We start from the raw sequence: 7,900 nt of genomic DNA, 5'->3' as shown, positions 1-7,900 counted from the left end.
AAGGCAATACTGACAGGCCATTCCAGGCCAGGCAAGTCAAGGAAATGCAAGGAAAGGAAAGGCAATGCAAGGGCAGGCAAAGCAATGCTAGGCAAGGCAAGGCATATCCAGGCCAGGCTAGGCCAGGAAAGGGCTGTCAAGTCAAGTCAAGTCAAGTCAAGTTAAGTCAAGTCAAGTCAAGGCAAGGCAAGGCAAGGCAAGGCAAGGCAAGGCAAGGCAAGGCAAGGCAAGGCCAGGAAAGGCAAGGCCAGGGAAGGCAAGACCAGGAAAGGCCAGGTCAGTCAAGGCCAGGCAAGACAATGCAAGAAAAAGCAAGGGAAGGAAACCCAAGGCAAGGCAAGGCATGGCAAGGGAAGGAAAGGCATAGCAAAGCATGGCAAGGCAAGGGAAGACAGGGCAAGACAAGTCAAGGCATGGCAAAGGAAGGAATGGCATGGCGAGGCGAGTCAATGGAAGGCAAGGCAAGGCAAAACATGGCAAGGGAAAGAAAGTCATGGCAGGTGAGGAGAGGAGAGGCTACGCAAGGGGAGGCAATTCAAGGCAAGGCATGGCAAGACAAGGGAAGGAAATTCATGGTGAGTCGAGGTGAGGCAAGGCAGGGCAACGGAAATAAAGACATAGTGAGGCGAGGCGAGGGAAGGGAAAGGAAGGAAAGGAAAGGCAAGGCAAGACGAGGCAAGGCAAGGGAAGGGAAGGAAAGGCAAGGCATGGCAAGGTGAGGGGACGCAAGGCAAGGCAAAGTGAGGTGAGGCGAGGTGAGGCAACGCAATACAAGGCAAAGCAAGATAAGGCAAGGCAAAGCCATTAAAGGCCAGGAAAGGCGAGGAGAGGTGATGCGAGGCAAGGCAAGGCAATGGAGGGAAAGAAAAGGCAAGGCAAGGCATGGCAATGGAAGGCAAGGCAAGGGAAGGGAAGGCAAGGCAAGGCAAGGAAACCTGCGGATGAAGCACTCTATAGGCAGATAGGTAAAGCCTCACGCTCGCAGACAGACCCTTGTTCTCATGGGTGACTTCAACCACCCTGACATCTGTTGGAAGGACGGTACGGCCCGGCACAAGCAATCCAGGAGGTTCCTCGATTGTGTAGAAGACAACTTCCTTCTGCAAGTAATAGAAGAGCCGACAAGGAGAGGTGCCATGCTTGACCTCGTGCTCACCAACAGGGAAGGGCTCGTTGGAAATGCAATGCTCCAGGTGTGTGTTGGTGTTGACATCCTTGGTTGCAGTGTTGTGTTTTGATATATTGTACATGAGATGGTTGAATTTGAGATCCTCAGGACAGTGAGAAGAGCATGCAGCAAGCTCACTGCCCTGGACTTCAAAAGAGCAGACTTTGGCCTCTTCAGGAACCTGCTTAGTAAGGTTCCATGGGATATAGCCCTAGAGGGCAGGGGGACCCAAGACTGTTGGTTGATATCCAAGGATCACCTGCTACAAGCTCAGGAGTGTTGCATCCCAACCAGAAGGAAGTGCAGCAGGAGGGCCAGGAGACCTCCTTGGATCAAAAAGGAGCTGCTGAGGAAACACTGAAGGAAAAAAAAAAGAGGCTTCTAAAAGGTAGAAGCAAGGACAGGCAGCATGGGAAGAGTACAGGGATGTTGTCTGGGAAGCTAGGGACCAGGTTAGGAAAGCTAAGGCTCAGTTAGAATTAAACTTAGCTAGAGGTATTAAAGATAACAGGAAGGGATTCTACAGGTACATAGCAAATAAAAAACAGACTAGGGAGAATGTAGGCCCCCTCACGGAGCTCTCAGGAGAACTGGCTACACAGGATTTGGAGAAGGCTGAGGTTCTGAATGACTTCTTTGCTTCAGTCTTCACTGTCAAAGGCTCTGACTGCACCACCCAAGTCTTGGAAGGCAGATACAGGGACTGTGAGAATGAAGACCTTGTGCCCACTGTAGGAGAGGATCTGGTTCGAGACCATCTTAAAAATCTGAACGTCCACAAGTCCATGGGTCCTGATGAGATCCATCCGCGGGTCCTGAAGGAGCTGGAGAATGAAGTTGCGAAGCCGCTGGCCATATTTGAAGAATCGTAGCATCAGGTGAAGTTCCCGATGACTGGAAAAAGGGAAATATACCCCCCATTTTCAAGAAGGGGAAAATGGATGACCCGGGGAATTACAGACCAGTCAGTCTCACCTCTGAGCCTGGCAACATCTTGGAGCAGATTCTCCTGGAAGGCATGCTAAGACACATGAAAATCAACAAGGTGCTTGGTGACAGCCAGCATGGCTTCACTGAGGGGAAATCCTGCCTGACCAATGTGGTGGCCTTCTATGATGGGGCTACAGAACTGATGGAAAGGGGTAGAGCAGTTGATGTCATATACCTGGGCTTGTGCAAAGCGTTCGACACTGTCCCACACAACATCCTTGTCTCTAAATTGGAGAGACATCAATTTGATGGATGGACCACTCGGTGGATAAAGAACTGGCTGGATGGCTGCACGCAAAGAGTTGTGGTCAATGGCTCAATGTCCGTCTGGAGACCAGTAATGAGTGGTGTCCCTCAGGGATCGGTGTTGGGACCGGTCTTGTTTAATATCTTTGCCACTGACATGGACAGTGGGATTGAGTGCGCCCTCAGCAAGTTTGCCAATGACACCGAGCTGTGTGGTTCAGTTGATACTCTGGAGGGAAGGAATGCCATCCAGAGGGACCTCGACACGCTTGTGAGGTGGGCTGATGACAACCTCATGTGGTTTAACCATGCCAAGGGCAAGGTTCTATACCTGGGTTGGAGCAATCCCAGGCCCAGCTACAGGTTGGGCAGAGAAGAGATTCAGAGCAGCCCTGAGGAGAAGGACTTGGGGGTGCTGGTGAATGAGAAAATGAACATGAGCCAGCTTCAGTGTGCGCTTGCAACCCAGAAAGCCAACCGTATCCTGGGCTGCATCAAAAGGAGCGTGACCAGCAGGTTGAAGGAGGTGATCCTGCCCCTCTACTCTGCTCTTGTGAGACCTCACCTGGAGCATTGTGTGCAGTTCTGGTGTCCTCAACATAAAAAGGACATGGAACTGTTGGAACAAGTCCAGAGAAGGGCCACAAGGATGATCAGGGAACTGGAGCACCTCCCGTATGAAGACAGGCTGAGGAAGTTGGGGCTGTTCAGCCTGGAGAAGAGAAGGCTGCATGGAGACCTCAGAGCAGCCTTCCAGTATCTGAAGGGGGGCTATAGGGATGCTGGGAAGGGACGCTCCATTAGGGACTGTAGTGATAGGACAAGGGGTAACGGGTTAAAACTTAAACAGGGGAAGTTTAGGTTGGATGTAAGAAGGAAGTTCTTTCCTGTTAGGGTGGCGAGGCACTGGAATAGGTTGCCCAGGGAGGTTGTGAATGCTCCATCCCTGGCAGTGTTCAAGGGCAGGTTGGATGAGGCCTTGGGTGATATGATTTAGCGTAAGGTGTCCCTGCCCACGGCAGGGGGTTTGGAACTGGATGATCTTAAGGTCCTTTCCAACCCTAACGATTCTATGATTCTATGATTCTATGAAATGTAAGGCGAGGCTAGGCAAGGCAAGGCAAGGCCATGCAAGGCATGGCAGTGCAAGGAACAGCAAAGCAAAGGAAGGAAGGTAATGGCGAGGTGAGGCAAGGCAAGGCAAGGCCAGGCAAGGCCATTAAAGGCCAGGCAAGGCGAGAAGAGGTGAAGAGAGGCAAGGCAAGGCAAGGAATGGCAAAGGAAGGAAAGTAATGGCGAGGCGAGGCAAGGCAAGGCAAGGCAAGGCAAGGCAAGGCAAGGAAAGGCAAGGCGTGGCAAGGGAAGGAAAGGCAAGGCATGGCAAGGAAAGGCAAGGCATGTCGAGACGAGGCAACGCGAGGCGAGGCAAAGCAAGGCGAGGCAAAGCAAGGCGAGGCAAAGCAAGGCAAGGCAAAGCAAGGCAACGCAAGGCAATGCAAGGGAAGGCGAGGCAAGGAGAGGCGAAGCGAGGTGATGCGAGGCGAGGCAAGGAAAGTCCATTCCAGGCCAGGCAGGGCGAGGCTAGATGAGGCAAGGTGAGGCGATGTGAGGCAATTCCAGGCAAAACAAGGCAAGGCAAGGGAAGGGAAGGAATGGCATGGCAAGGGAAGGGAAAGCAAGGCAAGGCAAGGGAAGGGAAAGCAAGGCGAGGCAAGGGAAGGGAAAGCAAGGCGAGGCAAAGAAAGGCAAAGCAAAGCGAGGCAAATCCAGGCAAGGCAAGGGAAGGAAAGACCTGGCGAGTCAAGGCGAGGCAACGCAAGGCAAGGTCAAGCAAGGAAAAGCAAGGCAAGGCCATTTAAGGCCAGGCAAGGCGAGGTGAGACGAGGCGAGGCAATGCAAGGCCAGGCAAGGCCATTAAAGGCCAGGCAAGGTGAGGAGAGGAGAGACGAGGAGAGGCAAGGCAAGGAACGGCAAAGGAAGGAAAGTAATGGCGAGGGGAGGCAAGGCAAGGCGAGACAAGGCAAGGTGAGGCAAGGCAATGCAAGGCTAGGCAAGGTAAGACAAGGCATGGCAATGGAAGGAAAGTCCTGGTGAAGCCAGGCGAGGCGAGGTGAGGCAAGGCAAGGGAAGGCAAGGCATGGCATGGCAAGGGAATTAAAGGCACGGCAAGGCATGGCAAGGCAATGGAAGGCAAGGCAAGGGAAAGCCAGGCCAGGCAAGGCAAGGCAAGGGAAGGCCAGGCAAGGCAAAGCAAGGCAAGTCAAGTCAAGGCAAAGCAAGAAAAGGAATGGCAATGGAAGGAAAATCATAGAAAGGCATGGTAAGACAAGGGAAGGTAAGGCAAGGGAAGTCAATTCAAGGCAAGGCAAGACAAGGCAAGGCAAGGCATGGCAAGATAAGTCAATGCAAGGGAAGACCAGGATATGCAAGGCAAGGAAAGACAAGGCAAGGCCAGGCAAGACATGGCAAGGGAAAGAAAGGCATGGCAAGGGAAAGAAAGGCAGCACAAAGCAGGGGAATGCAAGGCAAGGCCAGGCAAGGTGAGGCAGAGCAAGGAAAGGCAAGGCCATTCCAGGCCAGGCAAGTCAATGAGAGGCGATGCAAGGCGATGCGAGGCAAGGCAAGGGAACACAAGGCAATGCAAGGCAAGGACAGGCAAGGCAAGGCAAGGACAGGCAAGGCAAGGCTAGGTAAGGCAAAGCCAGACCAGGCCAGGCAACACCAGGCCAGGCATGGTAAGGCAATGTAAGGCAAGGGAAGGCAAGGCAAGGCAAGGCAAGGCAAGGCAGGGAAAGGCAAGGCAATGCAAGGCAGGGTAATGCAAGGCAAGGCAAGGCAAGGCAAGGCAAGGTAAGGCAAGGCAAGGCAGGGCAAGGCAAGGCAATGCAATGCAAGGATGGGCAATGCAATGCAATGCAATGCAAGGCAAGGCCAGGCCAGCCCAGGAAGAGCAAGGCAAGGCAAGGCAAGACAAAGCAATGCCAGGCAAGGCCAGACAAGGCAAGGCAATGCTAGGCAATGCAAGGAAAGGCAAGACAAGGCCAGGAAAGGCAAGGAAAGGCCAGGAAATGCAAGACAAGGACAGGCAAGGAAATGCCAGGCAAGGCCAAGCCAGGCAAGGCCAGGCAAGTCCAGTCAATGCATGGCAAGGCAATACAAGGCAAGGCATTACAAGGCAAGGCAATGAAAGGAAGGTGCGTCAAGGCAAGGCCAGGCCAGGCCAAGTCAGGCAAGGCTAGACAAGGGAAGTGTCATGGTTTAAAACTAGTCAGGCAGCTCGTTCACTTGCTCCCCCATTTCTTGCCCCCCCCCCCCCCCCCCCCCGAGGGACGGAGAGGAGAATTGAAAAGAATGCAACTCCCATGGGTTGCGATAAGAACTGTTTAGTATCTCAGGTATGACACAAATCACAACTGCTACCACCAATGACAATAATGATAATGGAAGTAACAAGGGAAGAGAATACAACACCTCAGCAGCAGCCAATCAATAACTTGCCCCGCAGCCTGACCAAGCAGCGACCAATACCTCCTTTAACCTGGAGACCTAGCCCTTCCAGGTAACTCTCAGTTACATCCTGGGATTGATGTGTGGTGGTATGGAATACCTCTTTGGTCAGTTTGGGTCAGGGGTCCTGTCTCTGCTTCCTCCCGGCTTCCCCTCCTCCCTGGCAGAGCATGAGGCTCACAAAGTCCTTCGTCAGACCAAAACATCTGAGCAGAAACTAAAAACATTGGTGTTACCAGCTCTGTTCCCAGGCCGAAAGTCATGACTCCTCTACAACTCCTCTACAATTCTGCTATGATTTCTCTATGACTCCTCTTTGACACCACTATGACTCCACTATAACTCCTTTATGTCATCTGTATGAGTCCTTGATGACTCCTCTATGGCTTCTCTATTAATCCTCTATGACTCCTCTCTGACTCCTCTATGACACCTCTATCACTCCTCTCTGACTCCTATATGACTCCTCTATGACTCCTCTACGACTCTATGACTCCTCAAGGACTCCTGCATGACTCTTCTATGACTCCTCTATGACTCCTTTATGACTCCTGTGTGACTCCCCTATGACTCTTCTATGACTCCACTATGACTGATCTATGATTCTACTATGACTCCTCTATGACACCTCTAAGAATATATGACGCTATGACTCCTCTATGACTCCACTATGACTCCACTATAACTCCACTATGACTCCACTATGACTACCCTGTGACTCCTCTATGAATCTTCTATAACACTATGACTCCTCTATGACTTCTGTGTGACTCCTCTATGATTCCACTATGACTCCTCTTTTACTCCACTATGACTTGTCTAAGACTCCACTATGACTCCTCTATGACACCTCTATGACACCTCTAAGAATATATGACACTATGTCTCCTATATGACTCCACTATGACTCTTTTATGACTTCTCTATTACTCCACTATGACTCCTCTTTGGCTCTATGAAACTATGACTCCTCTATGACTCCTACATGACTTCACTATGACTTCTATATGACTCCTCTCTGCCTCCTCTCTGCCTCCTCTATGACTCCATTATGATTCCACTGACTCCTCTATGACTCTTCTATGAATCTATGACACTATGTCTCCTCTATGACTCCACTATGACTCTATTATGACTTCTCTATTACTCCTCTATGACTTCACTATGACTCCTCTATGACCCCTCTATGACTCCTCTATGACTGTTTTTGACTCTTCTGTGACTCCTCTATGATTCCTGCATGATGCCTCTATGACTCTATGACACTAAGACTCCTCTATCACTTCTCTATGACTCCTCTATGACTTCTCTATGATCCCTCAAAGGTGGCCAGAAGTGATGAAGATTGTTGGAAGAAGTAAATGACCCTCAGACACCACCACCACAATTCTGTACGCAGGCGGGGAACTTTCTGGAAAATGATGTAGTCCATATGTAGCCTTATGAATATGTATGTATGCCCAGGGACTATGAAAGGACGGCTTGTGTGGCAATTGAGAGACACACGTTAGGAGGAGCTATCCCCCGTGTTTCCCGGCGCCGCAAGAAAGAATACCTGCTTGTCAGCTTGAAAACTTTGGTGGTGAGTTTGTTCCTGGAGTTTTCTCTGAGATCACCTTGCACACGCAGAGCCGTGCACTGCAGCAGCAGCGTCTCTCTGGCCTCCTGCTGCCACTGTCAGAGGCTAGAGGCACCTCAGCCCTGCGCTGTTGTCGACCTGGTCTGCCCTCACCTGGGGACCCAGCGCCCAACATTCCTGACTCATGGCGGCACTGCTGGCTCTGCGGGTACTGGGGCAGGAGAAGGGCCCTGGCTGATGCTGCTCCTTGTGGTGTCGTGGTGGCTGCGGAGGTGACAGCCCCGGAGCAGGCACCTGCATCTCCTGGTGCCTGGGATGTCCCTGGTGGCTCCTCAACTGTTGGAGCTGGCTCTGCTGACACAAGTGCTTCACCCTCCTCTTTGTCCACCCACCCAGGCTGCAATGGCTTC

Source organism: Pezoporus wallicus, unplaced genomic scaffold (genome assembly GCF_028554395.1).
Source record: "Pezoporus wallicus isolate ANWC-B61680 ecotype Strahan unplaced genomic scaffold, APGP_CSIRO_Pwel_v1 contig_4008, whole genome shotgun sequence".
NCBI lineage: Eukaryota > Metazoa > Chordata > Aves > Psittaciformes > Psittacidae > Pezoporus > Pezoporus wallicus.
This window is presented reverse-complemented; position numbering follows the sequence as displayed.